At 38.1% G+C, this 23,016-nt stretch overlaps 2 protein-coding genes and 1 long non-coding RNA gene across 3 annotated transcripts in view; 1 reads left to right on the plus strand and 2 right to left on the minus strand.

The window, feature by feature from the left end:
• Positions 1 to 23,016, plus strand: part of LOC134288404 (uncharacterized) — a 250,015-nt gene that overhangs the window by 86,872 nt on the left and 140,127 nt on the right. The window lies entirely within an intron of this gene.
• The window catches only part of LOC109400612 (b(0,+)-type amino acid transporter 1), a 46,108-nt gene that overhangs the window by 7,569 nt on the left and 15,523 nt on the right, over positions 1 to 23,016 (minus strand). The gene's annotated exons all lie outside the window — the stretch shown is intronic.
• LOC109425674 (uncharacterized) lies at positions 18,485 to 19,057 on the minus strand. Its single transcript, XR_003893297.2, has 2 exons — positions 18,889 to 19,057; positions 18,485 to 18,804 (listed from the first exon to the last, which is right to left on the minus strand). It is a non-coding gene; the product is annotated as an uncharacterized LOC109425674 (long non-coding RNA).

Genomic DNA, 23,016 nt, shown 5'->3' on the forward strand with positions numbered 1-23,016 from the left:
CTCCAGGGATTCACCGGAAATTTCTTCTGTTATTCTTACAAAAACGAATTCCGAGATTATTTTAAACATTTCTAGAAGAACTCTTATTGGGATTCCTTCAGAAACTCCCGCAGGAATTAATCCAATATTTCAGGATTTCCTCAGGAATTTCAGCGGTTTCTTCAGTATTTCCCCTGAGAATTCTTCAGAAAATCCTCCTGGAATTCCCTCAGAAATCGAACTTTGTATTTCATCAGGAATGAATCTTGAGATTCCTCCAGGAACTCCTTCGGAAATTCCCCCCGGATTTTTTTCAAGAATTATTCCAGGTATTCCTCCTGGCATGCCTCTAGGATTTCATTCAGGCATTTCTCCAGAGACTTCTGCAAGAGTTCTACCAAGAATTTCTCCAGATATTACCCCAGGTATTTTCTCAGGAATTACTCCAGGAATTTATTCAAGTTTGGATCCAGGAATTCTTCCATGAATTCCTCCGAAAATTCTTCCAGGAATTTTTTCTCTAGGGTTTCCTTTGCACATTCCTCCAGGATTTATTTCATGGATCCCTCCAGGAATTTCACCGATGATTCCTTCAGTAATTCCTCCAGAAAATCCTTTCTGAATTCCTCTAAAAATTTCTCCAGGAATTCCTTCAGAAATTTCTCCATGGATTCCTTCCAGAATTCCTCTAGAGATTCTTCCAGGAATTAATTCAGGGATTCCCAAGATATTCATTTAGGGATTTCTCCTGCAGTTCTTCCATGAATAGTTCCACGGATTTTCCCCAAGATTTCCTATAGAGATTTGTCCAGGAATTCCTCCTGAGGTTCTCCCAGAAATTATTTCAGGGATTCCTCCAGGTTTTTTTTTGCAAGAATTCCCCCAGGGATTCTTCCAAGTAATTCTCTAGAAATTCCTCTAAGGATGCCTCCAGGAATTCCTCAAGAGGTTATTTAAGTATTACCCTAAGAATCGCTTCAGAAAGTCCTCCAGGAATTAATCCAGGAACTCCCATAGGAATTCCTTTAGAAATAACTACCGCAATTCCTTCAGGAATTCCTCCTGGAATTCCTCCAAAAATTCTTCTGGGAATTCCTCTAGAAATTTCTCTTGGATTTTCTTCAGAAATTTCTCTTTGAGTTTCTTCAGAAATTTCTCTTGGAATTTCTTCAGAAATTGCTGTTGGAATTTGTTCAGAAATTCCTCCATTAACTGCTTCCAGAATTTCTCTCGAGATTCCTCCAGGAATTCATTCAAGAATTCTTCCAGGGATAGTTCCATGGAATTTCCACAAAAATTCTTTTACAGATTAATCCAGGAATTTATCCAGAACTTCCTGCAGGAATTTGTCCAGAACTTTCCAGGCATTTCTCCTGAGGTTTCTCCAGAAATTGCACCAGGGATTTTTCAAAGAATTTTCCCAGGGATTCTTCCAAGAATTTCTTTAGAAATTTCTCTAAGGATTCCTCTAGGAATTTTTGAAGAGGTTTCTTTAGAAATTTCTCCTGGGAATTTCTCCATGGACTCATCCCGGGTTTTCTCCAGCAATTCATCTAGAGATTGCTTCGGGAGTTCTTCTAAAAACTCCAAACTCCACTAGATTGCTCCCAGAATTCTTCTGAAAACTCCACCAGGAACTCATCTAGAAATGTATCCAGGCATTAGTCCAGGAATTTCTCCAGGGATTTTCAAGGAAATTCCCCAGGGTTTCCTCCAGGGATTTTTTAAGGAATTTCTCGAGGCATGTCTCCAGGAATTTATCCAGGGGTTACTCCAGGCATTCCTCCAGAAGTTCCTCCATAGATTTCTAAGGGATTCCTCCAGGCATTAATCCAGGATTCCTTCAGAAATTACTACCGCAATTTCTCCAAGAATTTATCTAGGAAATCCTCCAGGGATTCATTTAGAAATTACCTCAAGAATTCCTCCCGGAGTTTATCCAAAAAATATTCCAATAATTCTTCCTGGGATTCCTGAATGATTTCCTCCTGAGATATCTCTAGAAATCCCTTCAAATATTTTGTCAGGAATCCTCAAGGGATTCTTTTAAAAATTTGAGCTTGCTTGAGCTTGATTGACCGCCCGTGGATGCTACTCCAGTATCGCCAGACCACCTACACTCACACAAGGACCAATGAGATAACTGCCGGGGACTAGCAGGCATCTTCAGTGTATGAGCGTTGGTGATCTTCTATTTTTAGGCGACAATGGCGCCTGCCACGTCAGGTTGCAGGTCAATGTGGGGAAGGGGTAAGGAAGTGATGATTGCAATCGTTTATATCCACATCTGGCCGAATATACCTCTGCGCCAGCACAAATTCATGCGGATGTTGGAGTGTTGGTGGGAATTGGTTGGCAGAAGGTTCACACATTGGTTTGTGGATACCAAGGGAAGGTGATAGAATTGTGTGTTTTTATTATTTTGAAGATGTGCGGCACAGTTCGCATGATTGCATAACTTGTAGGCGTTTTCTAATAGGATTGAGACACTGTGCTGTGAAAGTTTGGAAGGAAGGGAAACGGCTTTTTCAACCCGTTTCTGTTCTAGCGACGGCTATGAACATGTTTATATACATGAGTTGTATATGTAGAGAGCAGAGAGAAAGTATATAGAAAGATACAAAGTAGGAGGAAAGGGACGGGCCAGGGATTGAACCCAGGACATTCTGCATATAAATCAGAAGCGGTAGCCACTAGACCACCAAGCCCGTTCCCTCAAGGGATTCTTTTAAAAATTTCCCCACAAATTCTTTCTGGAATTTATTCAAGAATTATTCCAGGTATTCCTCCTGGCATTCTTCCAGGATTTCATCCAGGCATTTCTCCAGGGACTCCTCCAGGAGTTCTACCACGAATTTCACCAAAAATTATCCCAGGTATTTCTTCAGGAATACTTTCGGTAATTTATTCAGGAATGGATCCAGGAATTCCTCCAGGAGTTTCTTCGGAAAATCGTACAGCAATTCCTTCAGAAATTGTTCTAGGAATTCCTCCAGAAATCCTTCCAGGGTTTCCCCCAAGAATTAATCCAGGAATTTCTTCTGCGCGGTTTCCTCTACTACATTCCTCCAGGAATTATTTCATGGATTCCTCCAGAAATTCCTCCGATGATTTCTCCAGTAATTCTTCCAGAAATTCCTTCTGAAATTGCTCCTGTAAGTCCTCCAGAAATTCCTCTGGAAATTTCTCCTGGAGCTCTATTAGAAATTCCTCTAGGAATTTCTCGAAGAATTTCTTTAGGAATTTCTCTATGGATATATTCAGAAATTTCCCCATGGATTCCTTCCAGAATTCCTCTAGAGATTTTTCCAGGAATTCATTGAAGGATTCCTCAAAGAATTGATTAAGGGATTCTTCCTGGAATTCATCCATGAATAGTTCCATGGAATTTTCCCAAGATTTCATATAAAGATTTGTCCAGAAATTCCTTCTGAAATTCCACCTGGAACTTGTCCGGAAGTTCCTCCAGGAATCCCTCCTAAGGTTCCTCCAGAAATCAGTTTCAGGGATTTCTCCAGGGTTCTTTCCAAGAATATCTCCAGGGATTCTTTCAAGAATTTTTGTAGAAATTTCTCTAAGAAATTTTGCGGGAATTCCTTATGAGGTTTCTTCAGAAATACCCCAGGAATTCCTTCAGAAAGTCCTTCATGAATTCATATAGGAATTCCTTCAGGAATTCCTCTGGGAATTCCTCAGAAATTACTCGCAGTGTCTCCAGGGGCTCCTCAAGAAATTCCACCAAGATTCACCGTAGGTATTTCTTCAGAAATTCCTACAGGAATTTCTTCAGAAATTGATCCAGGAATCCCTCCAGGAATTTCTTCGGAAATTCCTACAGCATTTCTCCAGGACTTTCTGCAGGAAATCCTTTAGAGATTGCTTCCGATATTCTTTCAGGAGATTCTTCAGGAAATTCTATAGGAATTTTTCCAAGGGATTCCTCCGGAAATTCTTTCAGGTTTCCTCTAGAAATTAATCCATAAATTTCAACTCCAGGGATTCCTCTAGAAATCCGTCCAGGAGTTATTTCACGGGTTCTTCTAGAAATTCCACCAGGAATTCCTCCAAGAATATACCAGAAATTCCTGCAGGGATTCCTCTAAGGATTCTTCCGTGAGATTCCTCCAAGAATTCCTCCTGGAATTCCTCCAGAAATTCCTCTGGGAATTCTTCTAGAAATTTATCTTTGAATTTCATCAGAAATTTCTCTAATGCTCCAGGCATTACTCCAGGAACTTCTCCAGGGATGCCTCCTTCAGAAATTGATCCATTAACTTTAGAGCCAAGGGCTGAAAGTCACTTTAAAAAAGACAAATCAATCAATCAATCCATTAACTTTTCCAGGGAATCTACCAGGAATTTGTCCAAAAAATTTTCTGGGATTTCCTCCAGAAATCTATCTTGGAATTGCTGAGAAAATTTGCTTATGATTTCACAAAAAAAAATGTGCCTATGATGCTTCGTTCTATGATTTTTCAAAGTAGGTGGTGTCTGTGGAAAATATTTGATTTTCACTGGAGTTTTCCGAAAAATCAAGCGACCTTGATTTTTTTTAATTCAGTTTTTAAAATATATATAAATATATATAAATTTCATACCAGTTTGTACGATAATAAAAAAATCCCCTAATGCTCCAGGCATTAGTCCAGGAACTTTTCCAGAGATTCCGCATGGAATTTTTCCAGAAGGTTCTCCCGGATATCCTCAAGAAATTCATCTAGGAACGCCTCCTGTGATTTCTTGAATAATTCCTCTAAGGATTCCTCCAGAAATGCATCCAGAAATTCCTCCAAGGATTCATCCAAAAAAATTTCTCTTAATTTCTACAGGGATTTCTGATGCGGATTCTTCAGATTTTTTTTCCTAGCATAATTGCTCTTCGGATTCCTCCAGGAATTCCTCCAGGTATACTTTCACAAATTACTCCAGGGATTCCTGCAGGTATTGCTCCGAGAATTCTTGTAATGATTTCTTCCGAAATTTCTCTCGAGATTTAAAAAAAATTCAGCGGTTAGTTAAAAAATTACAATATTCCGTTCATAATGTTTTTCAGGGATTCACCCCAGGGTTTTTTTTAGGATTACTTGTTTTGAATTTGAATTTGAAGGATTTCTAGAGGAATTCCTCCAGCGATTTGTATTGAAATTCGTTTAGATAATTTTAGAGGGACATAGAAGCCAAGAAATTCTCCAAGAAGTCATCCAGGAATTCTTTCACAATGGGGCACGTTCGGTGTAGTACTAGTTTTGTAGTAATGAGCTGAATTTTAGTATGGTGAGAAGGTCAATTCTCCGTTTCTGCAATGAAATGGTGCAAAAAGCGTGGGTATTATGATTCCTTGCCTAATTTGATGCTGTTTGAGCAAAACTTTGGATAACTATGTTGTTTATGTTGCAAGAAATGAAGAAAACAACAACACTGTTGCCCAAAGTTTTGCTCAAACAGCATCAGATTAGGCAAGGAAACATAATATCCACGCTTTTTGCACCATTTCATTCCAGAAACGGAGAATTGACCTTCTCACCATACTAAAATTCAGCTCATTACTACAAATCTAGTACTTCACCGATCTGTCCTATTATCTCATGAATATCAAGTCTTTTACAAGCCCAATCATGAACACCTTCAAACTTACGATTACATCTTGCAGCACCAGTTTTTAAATATATTAAAACTTCCTCAATGACCATTTGCGTGCGTTGGTTGATAGATGCAAAAATACCCCTGGCCCACGAAGTAATAGTTATTTATGTAACGAGTTGCAAAAAGTTGATTTTTTCAGCACGAGTCGTACATTTATCCAACGAGGCTCGCCGAGTTGGATAAATACGAAGAGTGCTGAAAAAATCGAGTTTTGCAACGAGTTCCATACAAAATTTTATGCAATGATTTTTTCATAATGCAACCCATTTGAGTTGCATAATGTTCATAATGCAACTCAAATGGGTTGCATTATGAACATTATACAACTATTTTTCATTATGCAATTCATTTTAGTTGCATAATGAACCAGTTCGGAAAAGTTGGCCATTATGATACCACAATGAGGTATATAAAATAGAAATTATGATACTGAATTGCATAAAAGAAATTAATAGTGACCGACTAGAAACCACCTCCAGCACGGTTTTAATGAATACACTCGCGTTAACGCTTCAGCTACGTACATCTATTCTCACTAGGAATTCACAAACTTCTGCTGGAATTCCATTGCAAATTCAACCAGAGTTTTTTTCCCACATGATACTTGATTTCCATAAAGAAGCACATATCTATATTTTGCAGTAATGCTGTTAGAAAATTCAAAGATTCTTAGAGATACCCATCCAGGATTCCTGAAAATTATCATTTAGATTTAATTTCTCAGCGATTTAAAAAAAGAAAATGTACAAAGAATTGCTTTTTATATAATTCTGATTATATAATATTTCCAAACAAAACTAACTAATTACATAGACCATTTTGGACAATGATCTTGTAAAGAGTAACAAGTTGAGAATTGTCTCCAATAACTGTCATTTTAAACACATATTATGCCAAACAAATTTCTATTACTGTACGTGCAGTTGAAACCCGGAATTTTCGACTAGCGAAGTTGGATTTTTCTCGTGCGTCGGACCTAACTTCGGAAGTGGTGCGCTGTATAGCTGTTTGCTATACAGCGCACCACTTCCGAAGTTAGGTCCGATGCACGGATTTGGAGAAAAATCCAACTTCGCTAGTCGAAAACTCCGATTTTCAACTAAATTGAGAATATAGATCTATGTTTGTCACCACGACAGTGGTTTTCAGATTTTTTCTAATTTCCATATATAAAGTCATGAAAAATTTCTGGGGGGGCCTGGCGGATTCTGGGGGGGGGGGGGCTGGCCCCCCCTCTAGTTACGCCAATGATTCCACACTCTGTACGATGGAGGATTTAAATGTGGTTCATGTTGTATAATATTGTATTATAATTAATTCACTATATCTTACTTTCTATTTTCAGGAATACAGGCTTACGGACTTCGCGACGCTAAAAGTCGTTGCCGTTGAATCAGTTCGTAATCATCGGTTTACTGTAACGGTTTTTGGGTTTGGGGAACAGTAGGTTCACAGACAAACAGACGTAACACCTTGAACGATTTTCATGGAAATCCATCGCCCAGTTCACACTACCATCACCTGGTGGAAAAGTTGCACGAATCACTGCGTTGTGCAATATCGTCAACAGAAGGCGCTAGTGTGAAACGGCAACCGCATAGAAAAACGATGCGCGCGCCTCTGGTTGTGAAAGCGACAACTGTGAAAATTTAAAATGATCGTTAAAAGCGACATTTGACTTAACTTGAAACTTTTAACAAGAGAAAAAGTTATAGCGATTTTCTTTTTTTTATGATTTTTTAGTAAATTGGTCTATTTTTAATATGCATTCCATTACTTTCTCAATTTATTGGCGGCTATGTTGTTACTTTCCTTCAAAACACATTTATATATAAGTCAATCAGAGGGAAATTAAATGAACTGTAATTTGCATCTTGAATTTTGATACGATGTTTATGTTTTGGATAATTTGTTGTTTTATTAGAAAAATAATCTATCTCGTTATAATTTTTTTCCGTGTTAAGAATTTTAAGTTTACTCAACGTTTTTTCATAGCTCATTATATAAGTCATAAATAGTCAAAATTTCATTGCATTCGGTTCATTGAATCCGGAGATATAACAGCTCAAAGTTGGCTATCGGATAATTTTACCTTTTCCAAGAATCTTTATAACTTTGCGAAGAATGAATGGCCCGATCTTTTTCAAATTTGAACCTAGTTGATGAACTTACAGTAAAAATTTGAGAATATTTGATGCACTTTTCGAAAAGTTACAGCTAGTTGAATATTTTTTGAAAAGTGAAAATGTTGCCTGTCCCGATCATTTTGTCTATCCCCTGTAGGACTTTATAGGAAACAATCAGAAATCAACATATACTCGATATTTGCATTAAAAGTGACATTGGCCAAAATTAAAAGCACTGCGTCAGTTTTGGCCATATTCTATTCTTTGATTTTTATTTTGGCCAATCACGTGTATTTCTTATGGAAGTGACCAAATTAGAAGCAACCTGGCCGAAATAGACATATGAGAGCTGATTTTCTTTTTAAGGAAAATTATTATTTTCTTGCATTTTTTCATCAAAATCTATAATTTTTACTGCTTTAATCATCATGTTATATTAGGATCAAGTAGTAAAAAGAAAAAAAAAATGCTGGTTTAGATCGCAACAGGCTCAATAACACATTATGGCCAAAATACCTGACTGGCCAAAACTGGTGCTTCTAGCCTATTGAGTTTTGCAAGTAAAGTCCACAGAGTTAAATTTTGGCACAGTTGTTCACAAACGACCAATGGCCCACCCTAGTGAACATCTTTAAATTCGAACGAGTAAATTGCCAAAAGTGACGTGGCATTTATATCTCTAGATACTCCCTATTTGAGCTAATGGTCTCTTGATAAAGGGATTGCTGCGTTTTTGCAATACCGAAGTCGATAAAATCGATTATGACCGTGTTATCGGTGTCTGGAATTCCAGTGACATAACCAGACTCTTGATTACCTAGCTTATTTTTCAATGGGTAACACGTTGTCGCGAAACGCGATACCACCTGGAACCAACGGAACAGCACAATAGGGAAGTATCATGAGAAACGAGGATAAGTCGGTGCTTTGGTGTTTTTCCTTTTCATTTTTATCACTATTTGGCTGTCGTCTGACGATGATGAATGAGTTGCTGATCATTACTGTATCAGTTTCGAGGAAAATACTCTCAATTTACAATACACCGAATTCACGGCCAATTTCATAGTAAAGTACCACTTACTTCTTGTTGAATATAAGTTTTGTCTATCTTCAACGTACGCTACGCACTAAGCAGGCATCAGTCAGCAAAACGTACGCAAATTGTTATACCACGTGCTAGCTCTATCCAACACTATTATCGTGCCTGCGCATCATAGCACTGCTTAATTATTAAAACATTTGCCGGTAAAGGCTTTCACTTTCGTCGGCGTGGTCGCATGCCGAAACTCTTCATCCACTTAAAAGTGAGAGATGTTCTATTCCGCTTTTTTTCAATCCACCAACTTTTGGAAGCGCATATCAACAATTAGGAACAATTGAGTTTGTTTGATAGCAGTGACTATCTCAGCAGCGAGGATTAGACCGTTCCATCGACAATAATGGGAATGCCAATTGAAGGCACTTAACAACAAACACTAATGAAATGGATCGTGCGTGATTGTATATATCTAGGTATACCTATCAGAGACGAAAAACCAAATCCCACGGCGTTGCTGCGAAAGTAACGACTGGACGCCAAAATCAATCACGCGTTCGTTCTGAAAGGTATGTCGCGTATCAATGCGAACGAGTGGGTGGAAATTGTCACCTCCGCCAACAATGGTCATTATCATATGATTGCGAGTGTGCCGTTGACTGAGACGATCATGAGGGTATAGGGGTATTTTAAACCCTCATTGTTTTCTTCTATTTTCGATGGTTTTTACCCAAATGGTCAGTTGGCAAAAAAGGCTCTCTTTTTATTTTAGATGATGTTTGGAAAAAAATCTGAAGTAATTTATGAAAATTTTGACCATAACTCGTGAATTAATAGCACTACAAATAGTACTTTGATTTTATAACGCATACTTGCCAATACCTAAAAAATAAATTGGTCTCTTTTGGGCTGACTAGTTGTCTTATCTTGTCCTAGGTCAATACATGTTTCACCAATTGATAGTAAGCTAAACTAAACATCCAAGAACTTACTTAGGGTCAATTTCTTCACCTCGGCTTAACTGGTAAGCCATAGGTTTACCCATAGTTAAACCTGGTTTAACGCTTGAGCCAGGGTGAAGAAATCGCCCCTTACGTTGAAAAGATTCGCTGTGATAGGATGCAATGTTGGTCTACGGCAAAAAGTTGGCCTTATTAGTGGATATAACGTTGGCCTATTGCTTTTCGAGCGCTAGAACCAGTTATTCTCACTCATTTTTTTTTATATTTTTGCTGAAGCATTATAACTATTTGTTCACTAATTTTACTTTCAGATTGAAAGACAAACTTTCATAAAACCAAAAATAAATCATTTACACTAAAGTTCTAAAATGTAGTAACAAAATATCGCAACCAAATTGTTGTGTTATCTTTTCACAATCACCGCACACACAATCTTTCTTCCTGTTTGTTTCTTCTGATCCATACGCAAGCAATGTTGTTGACGTCTCTATGTCTTAATGTGCTATCAAATGAATCTCATGAGTCAAGATTTGGGAAAAACAAATATCCTCAATATTCGTATTATTCATATTTAATTTGTTTAATAATTATTATTCGTTAAAAACACATCTAAGTGTTCTGTGGAGCGGACCTGGTGTAATGGTTAGAACACTTGACTATCACGCCAAAGACCTGGGATCGAATACCACTTCCGAGAAACTCGCAAAATGTGAGTTCTTCCTTCGGAAGGGAAGTAAAGCGTGGGTCCTGAGATGAACTAGCCTAGAGCTTAAAATCTCGTTAATACAGATAAAAAAAATCTAAGTGTTCTAGTGTTCCCCATTATGAACATTATGCAACTCTTTTTTTTAATGCAACTAATTTCAGTTGCATAATGAGCAGTACGGAAAAATTGGTCATTATGATACTGAATTGCATAAAGCCATTTATAGGATACTCCAGGTCAACCAAACTACCTTGTAATTCAGAACTTCAGGGCTACACTCATAACAGTAGCCATATCTGTTATAGTGAGTAACGTTTCATAATCAACCGCAGTTACTGGACCAATCTGAAGACTACTAGATATTATTATGAACCTTTGGGACATTCAGGGTCGTCCAAACATAGGACAGTAAATAGGAAATGAAGTCCTTCAAATCTACAAGAATCACTTTATGTGTTTACGCCATAAACAATGGCATTGCTTAATCTGCTGGGATCCGCGAAGCTCTTGAAATCTCAAATGTCATTTAGGGACACTTTAGGGATATTCCAGCCAAACTACCTTGCAATGCAGAACTTCATGTCTACACTCGTAACAGCAGCCATGTACGAATGCCAACTTATCTGGTAAAGTGTATTTGATGAAATATAATAATAATAAAAAATCGGTTACTGGATCAATATGAAGTATACTAGATACTATTATAAACCTTTTGTGACTGTCAAGGTCATCCAAACTGCCCTATAGTAAAGTCCTTCAAATCTTCAAGTAAATGTAAGTAAAATGTTACCTGAACGAACTTGAAATATCGAGTTTAAATAATTAATTTCAGCTTATATCTAACTCATACGCCATAAGACAGAGTTTGCTAATAGGACGTCCGAAGAAATCCGTACGTGCAGCAACAATAATTTTATGTATTTCGACATAAATAAGCATTACATTTATAGACACTATAGGGATATTGCAGGTCAGTCAAACTATCTTGGAATTCAGAACTTCAGGTCTACACTCGTAACAATAGCCATATCTGATACACTGAGTAACGTTGCATAATCGCGATTACTGGACTAGCCTGAAGTCTACTAGATATTATTATATACCTTTGGGACATTCAGGGTCGTCCAAACTGTCCTGAAGTTTATCTCTTATTATTATTTATTATTACTTTATTATAGAGATCCCAAGTAACCACGGTGCTGAAGCCTTATTGAATGCAGATATACGGTGTATTTAGAGCAATCATTACTTTACATGCAAACTTAAGGTTGATTTAAAGTGGAAATGGGCAATTATAGAATCAAGATAAGATTATACTGGTATAATCCCGAATAGATTTTTATAATTCGTGGTATCGTGTATATTATAAGCTTTCTATTCAATGAGTGATAATTATACATGTTATCATCGCTCTATGATCAAATGATGAAATTTGTAAAAAATAGAATTGTTGGATACTTTTCATGTATGATTGTATTAATGATTATGATACACTCAATAGTAAATCTACAATATTAAATTATTGAATTTTCCCAAATTTATCGTATTTTTTATGCTAAGGTTGTGTTTGAAGATAGAAACTGAAATCTGAATAATGAATTCATCAGAATCGATGCTCCGGGACGGCGTAGGCACGTTGAGTGCATGTAAAAGTGGCATGAAGTTCTCTTGACAAGACCCGTGATCTATCCGGTGATCAGATGGAAGGATGTTTCTTACCTCGCTTTTAACGCTGCTGTTATGCTGCCATTTGTAAATCATCGTAGTATGAAGCAAACACTCCTGTGTGTGGAGTAGTAAGTACTCAGATAACTAACCTTACATGAAACGATAAAACTGTGGAGACACGGAATCCGTGAGGCCTGAAACCTTAGTTGCTTGTGGTTCATTTCCGTCTCTTCTATGGACGTCAGAATCCAAGACGATCTTTCACAAAATTGCTATTAAAACACCCGCGAGCACTGTCATTTTAGTCCAATAAGGAAGCATCACGACTAAAGAAACAGAGCCAGCTCAGCCAGCATTCAACAGTTCGAGTCCTGATATTTTAACAAAAAAATCGTCCAGCACCGAAAATAAATACTACGGCTGACGTCACGAAGCTTGACAGCAGATAAATCTGCAGGGGTGTAACTTTTTTAATGTCGGCAAAGCAGAGCTGTGAAATATTTCAGCCTTGTTTTTATTATTCTATGTATCGTAGAGTTAATGATAAACTAACTATAACTCGAATAATTTGAAGAAATTTTTGTTCGCGAAAATAGCCAATTTTGAATGGTAACGATACTTAGCAACCCATTTGGTCTATCATTTAAACTCCGGAAACGATTCATGATATCATTGATATCTCGCGCTTAGTATCATACGGGAGTATCTACAATGATCGATTTCTCTTCATCGATTTTCTCTTTCATTAATAACTTTGCCGGTAAATCATTTTCGGTTATTTTTGTTGTTTTAGATGCTAGTCCTAGTCGTCCTTCACCGAAATACACCGAGAGATCATCCGAATATTGGTCGTATTTTCCGGGATACTCCGAAGAGAAAATCGATGAAGATAATACGATCATTGTAGATACGCCTGTATGATACTAAACGCGAGATATGATCCACAGTATCATTGATTTATAATTCATTTTATGATATCACGAATAATAAGGAAACGATTCACTGTACTATAACTGTAGAATATCGTTTTATTCGGGATCTTAGTTCAGTCGCATAATTGCCATTTCCACTTTAAATCAACCTTAAGGGTCAAGCATCCGTCATTTTTTTTTTCGGAAAATAAAAAGCAGTTTTCTCGTTGTAAATCAAAACATCGACTATGAAAATATATTCACTGCATTCTATTCCTCATGAGGAGTACAGCGAATATATTTTCATAGCAACAACTTTTATTTTGAACGAGAAAACTGCTTTCAAATGTTTGATGATGACGATGAACTCAATGACGAATTGTTGAACGTTAAGTGTTCATGTAAAGTAATGATTGCTCTAAATACACCTTATATCTGCATGCAATAAAGCTTCAGCGCCGTGGTTACTTGGGATTTTCAGCCCTAGGAAGTTATTCTCACAATAAACTGTAGCATTACTCATCCAACTGTAATCTGTAATGCTCCTGGCATTCTTTCGGAATAAAGAGACGAACCAGCCAAGGGCTGAAAGTCTCTCAAATAAAGATAAATCAATCAAATCAATTCTTTCGGAATCTTCGGAAGAAAGGCTAAATAATTAAATTAAATACAATCAATACAATTGGTAATATTGTGTAACTAACAGCAAAAAAGTTATCACGACTGTAGACTCCATGTACTATATCGCAGGACAGTGTGCACGATTTTGAATATCCCGAAGCTATGTCATTGCCTCTGATTATATTCTGTAAGCCTCAGTAAGTATAACAGATTATGCAACATGATTCTATATAGCCAAAACATAAGCTTCAATTGCTGTAGATGATAGATTTTAAACATCATAATAGTTTGGATGACCCCAGCTGATCTGACGATGTTCATTGAACATTCAGAAGACTTACTGGACAAGATAGATTACAAATCGTAGCATTGTATGATGAAAGAAATTACCGTTACACCCGTAGACTTTAGGATCTGAACTGAAGAACAGTTTGGATGACCTAGAATATTCCGACTGATCTGATACTGCCTATTGAACTCTCAAAAGACTTACTGGACATGATAAATAACAAATCACAGCTTTATATAATGAGAGAAGTTACCGTTACACCCGTGGACTTCAGGATCTAAACTCAAGAACAGTTTGGATGACCTAGGATATCTCGACTGATCTGATACTGTCTATTGAACTTTCAGAAAACTCGCTGGACATGGTAGATTACAAATTGTAGCTTTGTACAATGAAAGAAATTAGCGTTACACCCGTAGACTTCAGAATCTGAACTCAAGAACAGTTTGGATGACCTAGGTTATCCAGAAGAAAAATATGCTGTTGAGCACCAAAACTACAGAGAAACGCTTGGAAAAAATCCGGCTTCAATGGGTTCACCATCTAGAATGCGGTACAGTAATAACCTCAACAGTTGTCAAACCGCCACATCTAGGCAAGACATAGTTAGCAGAAACAGCTAGTCTACAATAAAGGCGACCATTATTGGCGGAGCCAGCATTTTCTTTTTTCTTACTCTCTCTCCTAAACATACACGAGAAAGAGTAAGATAGAAGAGGTGGCAGCTTGCCCCCTCTTTCACCTCGCTTTTTCGCTTGCATGTTTGGGAGAGTGAGTATGAAAAAAGAAAAAGCTGGCTCCGCTAATGAAGGCGACACTTAAAATGTGAGAACTAGTAATCCTACATTATAGAGATCTGCGGAGGCGGCCATTGTGAGCCAATCGTGCAGAGAGAACTGTCAAAGTGTGAGCCAATTGAACATGCTTATCGTTCGTAGGAAGGCGTCGTTTGAACGGTATTGCAATCGGAACTAAATAAATAAAAATTATTTATTTTTAATATCGAGAAATTGGCGGCATATGTATGTTTAGTAAAAAGATAAAAATTTATTAATTCTGCTTTCAAAAGCTCATGCTTATGACGACACTTTTGTTGCTGAACTTGTCGAAAAAACTTCCATTGCTGCTTCTTGCTTCACTTCTGCCGATATGATTAACGTAACACTTTTGCAATGAATTTCAGATTTCTTCGATTGCTCCGCTATTTCAACAAAATTTTGGAAAAAAAATTCTACCATAGTTAGAAAATGTAAATAAAACAACTTGAACCACAACGAAGTCACGCACAAAGTTTGAACATCTAGCTTTGTAGCAAGTGTTGGCAGCTGTTGTAAACAAAACAAACAGCGTTGCCGAATCGACGTATGTAACTTCCGCTCATCTCTATGTAGAGGATTTCTAGTGAGAACATCCGAGAAATCACTATTACGAATGGCGCCTACAAAGAGCTAGTTGGCCAACTATCGATCCGTGACGCTCGCATAGCTTTTGTTCGAGATTGATGTTTGCTCACTACCGCCACCTTAATAGTTCATAGTTGGCAAAACTCAGTGCTTTCAGAATTGTCGGTGAAGCGAAATCGATCATGTTACCAAAGACAAACAGACGTAACTCTTCGAGAAAATTCATCGAAAGTTTTTGCCCGGTGTCTTTTTTATGAGCACATGTTGCTAGAACCGCGCGAGACACAGTCGGCCATGATGGATTTCGATTTGATGTTTGTCTAACATACACACTACTACACAAATCACCTGTAATTTTCGTTTGCATCATAAAGCAACGTATACACTGGCAAACATCAAAGCGATCGAACACTAGCGCCTCTGGTGGAAGGATCGCGAAAATCAAATGACATTTGAATTGATCGTTAGATGCATGTGCCAAGCCTATTTCAAAAGTATTACGTCTGTTTGTCTGAGATATTACTTTCACTATTATTGAAACTCAATCTAGATATGATTTAAACTTGACTACGTATTTTTAAAAATCTACACCGAGGGTAGCCATCTACGCATAGTTGTACCCTATACGTAGTGGCAGTTGTCCTTGAACTGTAATGATCGTAATCGTAATGCCGCGTGGCGATAGAGACAAATAACTATCATCGAAATTTGTTGTCTACCCGCCGACAAATATACATCCATAAGTAGGTATGGAAATTGAGTGCGTACGAATCATCTGTTGAGCAGCGTTAGCTCGGCAACAGTGCGTAGAGATGGGTTGTTATCATGTGCTTTATCGCTTGGCCATTCTATATCAATTTTTGACCAAAACTTTTCAATTTTTAAAGTACGCAATTCTAGAAAAAAAACGAAGAACTTTTTGTCACCGAGGTTCCGATACACGTTTATCTATCATTTTCAATGACAAATATAAACACCGGCACAACCAACCAAGCCCTAGCGGATGCAAGATTTGTGCAAATAAATCGGCATGACGTGTGGGTTGGGCACCACTAACTGGGGCACATTGTAGATAGGTCAGTGAGACATCCAGATTTGCACAAGAATTATCGTTACCTACTTCCCATATTTGCACGAACTCGTATTCTGTGCTTTTGTGGCTGGGGGTTTTTGCCTTTGCCGAGGAAAATCACCTCTATCGACTGGGGTTGTGGGTAGTGGTTAAGCGATTATTGAATATTCAAATTAAATACGTTCATCTCAGATAATACACGTGCTTAAGCAGTAAATTTGAAAACCGCAAGGTTATTAAGCAAGACCCAGCTGAAAGTGGCTAGTTTCAATACTAGTTATTAATATTATTATTATTTATTTTTAACTAAAAATTTTGAAAGAGGGAAAAACTCCTTTGAGTGATTTCTGAAATTTTGAAATCTTTATGAATACTAGTCTACCCAGAATCTTTTCACAGTGAAGTTTTTCATACAATATCGTTATATTTTATATTATTAAAATATAGTATTGCTGTGTGCATTCAAGATGCAAACGGTGCCCAAATGCACTTCAAACGCGGTAACACATGTTACCAAAGGCAACGTAGCAACCATAGCCAATATCACCGCCAACGTAGGATTCGAAAGCTCCCACTGACATCTGGTTACAGTGACCCCACACCGATGAATCACCTTAATTTTGTACACTATTTATGAATCACCATGTTGATCAAATTAGTGATCCATAAACTGTGGTCATTTTTGCCGATAGTGGGGTCACTGTACTTGTTAGAAAATCTTACCGCATTTGGTGCTCCCGCATTTGATATTTGCATTTTGAATGCACACAGCAATAAAATTACTAAATCACTAAATCGTCGAACTTTGTCTTGCCTACTGCGTTTTTTGACGTTTCAAGGCCCTAGCCAAGTCCAAGTCCCCGTTCAAAATATAAAAAAACCGATTACCAAAAACTCTTATTTTTCTATGTTTTTCGCCTCATAAACCTTCCTTGGGTGAAAACTAACTGAACAAAACTAAGACGACCCAAAACGGACCCTCCATTCGCAATTTATGCGCGGTCCCACGTATGCCACTGATTTCATCTTAGAGTTCCTCCAAAGAGCAAGCAAGGAAAAAGATGAACATTTTTAATAGCTTATTTGAAATTCCAATCAAAGTCCTTCATAGACTCCATCAATTTAATTAATGGGAATTATAACTAGAATTTTAATAAAAAAAAAATAAAAGCAAAAACTCTGGCAGGTATATTGAGTGAATTTCGTTTGCGTTTGCAAGTTACGGGACCTAAACTGGTTACGAAATCCGTTAGGCCCCTCTCGCAGTTGCAAAACCCTTTTCCACTTCACGGGAAACGTCATTGTCACAAGTGTTCCAAGGTAAACAAATTTTCCGATTACTTCAAAAACATTCCCATCAATAAATTCCTCAGCACTACCACCACTAGGCCTGCCTCTGTCTATTCTCGCTATCATGTACTTCGTCGTAGACACTACATCTCCGAATACTTGATTTTGACCCATGCAGTGTTGCGCGCCCGCATAATCATGAACCATATTTGCACTGTTCACCATACTGTTCGCAACTCTTTACAACAGTATCTCAATAGTGTAGGAGAACATCCAAAGCAACAATAAGCCAACAGTACCATAAACGGTTTCAACAGTGTGGTAGATGGTTATCGATCAAAAACAGTATGGGGAATAGGCGGTTAAGTTATGTTACAATTAAAAATTGCCCATTTTCTCGAACAAAAATTTTCATTTACAGTTTGTCAAAAGGTCAACATACTATCCATTTTTTGTTCAGATCACTGATAAGCAAACAGTTCAAGAACAGTTCTTTATTGTGCAATATGCGAGAATGAATCATATACCATATTGTTCAAATATTATTTAACAATTCTTGATTTAAATTCAATCAACTTGCTATTTTATAGTAACTGCTTTCGCAAACAAACAGCTTTCATATCAATTTACTATGAAATAAAAGCATTTTTTCGACGTAATCAAAAATTTATTATGAAATGCTTATTTCATTGCAAATTCCAATGAAAACCATTTGCATGTAAAAGCAGTTACCAAGAAATAACAAATTATTCCGAAGAAAAACACAAACTCACAAATATTTAGATCGCATTTTAAACATGCGGAAAATTATTTTATTTCTAAAATATGTGTTTTTATTATTCGTAACATGCCAACATCAAATTCTATCCACCGATACACCACTTATGAAACAAGCAATTCAACTTCTTCTGCCAAAACTTCTCACTGCCTCTCTAGCCTGCCAATTTCCATTTCCGGGTAGCAATCATTCCAAGGATATTTTTTCTACGTTATCCATTGTCCGGCTTCCAAATTTTGTTGCACGTGTGGCACCCAGTTCCTGCCATCGCGACGAACATCTTTCAATAGGAACACTAGCTGGAGAACGGGAACTGTTCGCTGACGGGATAATAATCGTACAAAAACAATGAATTAATATTGTATTTATTAGTTTTTACTACTCCTGAAGGTGAAACAACTTACCTTTTAGCAGCAGTATTCCTACGTTATAATATAATCTGTTGCAGCAGCACTGAGCGAAAAAAAAACAGCAGCGACTAAACGCGAAAACAAAATTCATTTTTTTTTGCTTTTGGCAGCCCGACGGCGGCGTCGATATGAAAAGAAAAGTTACTCACAAACACTGATGTGTGCCACTCACGGATCCAGAAATCAACCCAAATATAGGTTCTTTTCACTCATATCGGCTCTTCCGTGCGAGAACCCAAATTTGGCTATACCGCGTTAAAGCTCTGAGTGGGTAGTTTCCGTTTGATGCCGGCAGAAAATTGCAACCCATCGCAAAGTTCTTTCTACCTAGCGTTAACTTTCGAAGTACCCTAGTGGGTTGAAATAAACTCACTTTTGGGTAAACGACAAAGAACCCAAATTTGGCTTCTCGCATGGACATTTTCGGCTAGGTAACTGCTTCTCGCTTTGTTTTTGACAACAATGCGAGCGAGAGAGCGTGAAAACAACCCACTGCTGGGTAAAAAGTTCAAGCGGTATACTTATTTTTGCGTTCTTTTAACGTATTTTTTAGGTAATCTGTTTTTTCCGTGCTGTTTGCCAAATTGTTGAATAAGGGTGCAACAGTATGAATCGCATATGTATGAGTGTGCTGCACAACGAGAAGCTTGAACAGCTTGACAAAAGGTGCTCTTACAATAAAATAATGTTTTATGGCTGTCATCCCCATACCATTTGACAATGTGTGGACACTATCATATAGTGTTACTGATAGGCATGGGTTACTCATACTGTTTTTCATAGTTTAAAACATCTGGCTTTATATTGTCCAACAAAGAAGCGACTGTATGCGATAAGTTAACCCCAACTGTTAGAGGGCATGTACTGTTTGGAACTTAAGACAAACTGTGTTTTTCTATGCGGGCGTATCACCCTTAATAGTTTCCCCGGAAAACCATGTTCTGACATTATCTACCAAAGCTCGTTTTTTTTTCACTGAATCGTACGCTGCTTTCAAATTAATGAACAGATAGTGAATCTGTAAGTTATATTTCCGAAATTTATTTAGGATCATCCACAGGTTAAACATTTGTTCCGTCGTTGATCGAATACAGTCTGGTATTCACCGACGAAGAACTTCTCAAAAGGTCTCAGTCTGTTGAACATATACGCTGCATTTAAAAGAGCTATCCTTCTAATTGTCACTTTCTAGTTTGTTCCCATTTCTAGAAGATTGGGCAATGAGGCCATCCAACCAGCTGGTGGATAACTCTTCCTTCATCCTCCTAGCGCAGTGCCATTGACTGTTGCATAAAATCTCCGCATATCGTTCCTGTCCATAGCTTTTCATTAGGCTTCAGCAATCACACTCTCTTCATGCCTCAGTATTTTACTGCGGTGGGATCGTTTCTCTTCTGCTCTTGCCACTCTGTACCGCTCACTGTTGAGCCGGGTACTATGTATTTGACTTCTGGCACTCCTCATCATCGCTTGGATTGATCGATGATAAATACCTCAGAGAAAATCAGTAGCTTGACAGCTGCAGTAGCTTTCCGTTCTGCCGTAAACAGAAAGTTTTCTCTAAATTAGCAATACATTACTCACTAAATTAGTTAAATCACTCTCTAACTCACTACATCGTTTGCTTCACTTACTTTTTCATTCACTCGCAGCATCTAACTCGCTCACTAACTCACTAACCCACTATCAGCCTCTCACAATAGCATTAGCTCATTCGTTTTAATATTAGATCTCTACATCGTTCAGTGACTTACTTATTCAATCATTTTCTCACTAATTTACTAGCTAAGTCATTTCAGTGTACTCGCAGAAGATTTATTCACACCACAGACAAACAGACGTCTCACTCTACCCATTTCCCACCGTTTCCTTTTTTAACGGACTATTTAAATATTCTGTAGTTCGCAAATCTCTCGCTCATGGCGCTCGCATCATTTTTGTTCCTGTTTGACGATTGCTCACTACCGGCACCTACTCAGCGGGTTTGCGAAACACAGCGTAATTAGCATTGGGCGATTATGCTTTTGTAACGATGATTTTAATCGCATTGTGTTCTAGTGATACGTCTGTTTGTCTATGCTCACACTATCATGAATAGTGCCAACTTTATCCGCCGTGGCGCTGCTAACAATAACTCCTGATTTACATCAGTGCTGCTAGTTTTCTTGATAAAGTGGTCTACGTTAGCTAAAAGGCTCATTCATTCTCTTATTCACAAAATGACTAGCTCATTCACTGATTTACCCATTTATTCAATATTCTACTCAATAACTCACAAAATGACTCATCTGCCACCAAATTACCGACTCACTAGCTCTCAAACTCACTCTTCATGGTTGACCATTTCAATAGGACCACAGTGAACAGACATCCAGGCTAGAACAAATTTCATTCTGAAAGTTGTGTAAGGATTTGAATCTTTACTTGAGTATGGTTGCAAACCAATACACGATGACAACACTAATGCCACCAAACACCATATTGCCACAGTCAGTGGTGAATTGAAACATTTCAAGTGGTGAATTAAATTAGTATGGGAAATTAACTGATTGCAGCGCCACGCTATTGCCACTTGTGTTGCCGATTTCAAATGGCTGTTAAATTCCTTACACAGTTTCGGAACTGGACTTGGATGTCTGTTCTCTGTGATAGGACACAATCGGTAAAGTACCAGAATTGAAGTAATGAGCTGAATTTTTGTATGGTGAGAAGGCCAATTCTCCGTTTCAGCAATGAAATGGATTAAAAAGCGTGAATATTGATTCCTTGCTTAATTTGATGATGTTTGAGCAAAACTTTGGGTAACCCTGTTGTTGTTTTCTCCATTTCTTGTAACGTAAACAAAACAGTTACCAAAATTTTTGCTCAAACAGCATCAAATTAGGCAAGGAATCATAATACCCACGCTTTTTGAAGCATTTCATTGCAGAAACGGATAATCGACCTTCTCACAATACAAAAATTCAGCTCATTACTTCAATTCTAGTACTTCACCGATCGTGTCCTATTGCTTTTCAGCAGCTGTTCCTCTTCCAGCTACTAGTCTCTGCTATTCGACCCCACAAATGTTCGATGAGCATCCTGAATGAACTTCAGTGGCCAACAGTTGTGGAAAGAACGAGGTTTACGTTCGTGCTACCACAAACGAAAATTTCGCAATTACCAAAATAGACTACTGGCCACAACTGAAGATTCTACCCTACTGGTACAGTACCAACCAACATTATCGGCGTCAGCATCTATCGTAGCACTTACATAGGTTCTAACGTCTAACCACTAGCTGGGTTGGTGAAGCTGTGCCCAAAACTTCCCGTCACGAATAATGTACGGTACCGACGGCTGCCTCGGTGTCGTTATGGCTATGCGCAACAAAAGCAATTGGATGTATATAAAGGTAGAAAAAACTATTTCGTATTGAATTCCAACTCTTATAACATGGTAGTGTAACACGCGAACGTTCTAGATTTGGGAAACACTGCTCAAATGTACAAGCCAAATAATTGTTCGAAAATAATGACCTTGTTTACATAAATAGACTACGTTCGGTGTCATCGTTTATCAGCAGCAGCTATTAACTTTTGATACCTATGTTTTTCCTCTGCCGGAAGTATCTCTCACTCTCTTCTTTGTAATCACACTCGACCAAGCTAGTGTTGGTTTGATTCGATTCGACTTGGCCCACATCGAATCTGCCAATATGTAACTGCCCCCAACGAGATAACTTGTTGCTGCTGCACCTTATCAGCAACTTAATAGCACGACAACTGCATCCAATTTGCTGAACAGACAGACGGTCAGTCAGAATCAGGCCCCACCAAAATGCTGGGATTGATAAGCAAATCACTCGTCGTCGTCGTCGCCGTTGTCGGCGTCACTTGTATAGGATGCTCTATCATCGCAGTTCAATACACTTCACACCGCGCGCGCGGACCACAATCACTCGATGGATGGCTCGTCTCGTTGAATCCATCAATGTGCGCCGCCGTTGCGGTTCTTTTCACGCGCCGATGTCACTCACTTTCGTCCGGTGGGTCAGCGTATTTCGAGCGCCCGTAGAATACTTAGAATGCGAAATAAACGCTGAGCCGATTTTTTAGGTGAATTTGCCGATGTTTAATAGAA

Source organism: Aedes albopictus, chromosome 2, assembly GCF_035046485.1.
Source record: "Aedes albopictus strain Foshan chromosome 2, AalbF5, whole genome shotgun sequence".
NCBI classification, from domain to species: domain Eukaryota; kingdom Metazoa; phylum Arthropoda; class Insecta; order Diptera; family Culicidae; genus Aedes; species Aedes albopictus.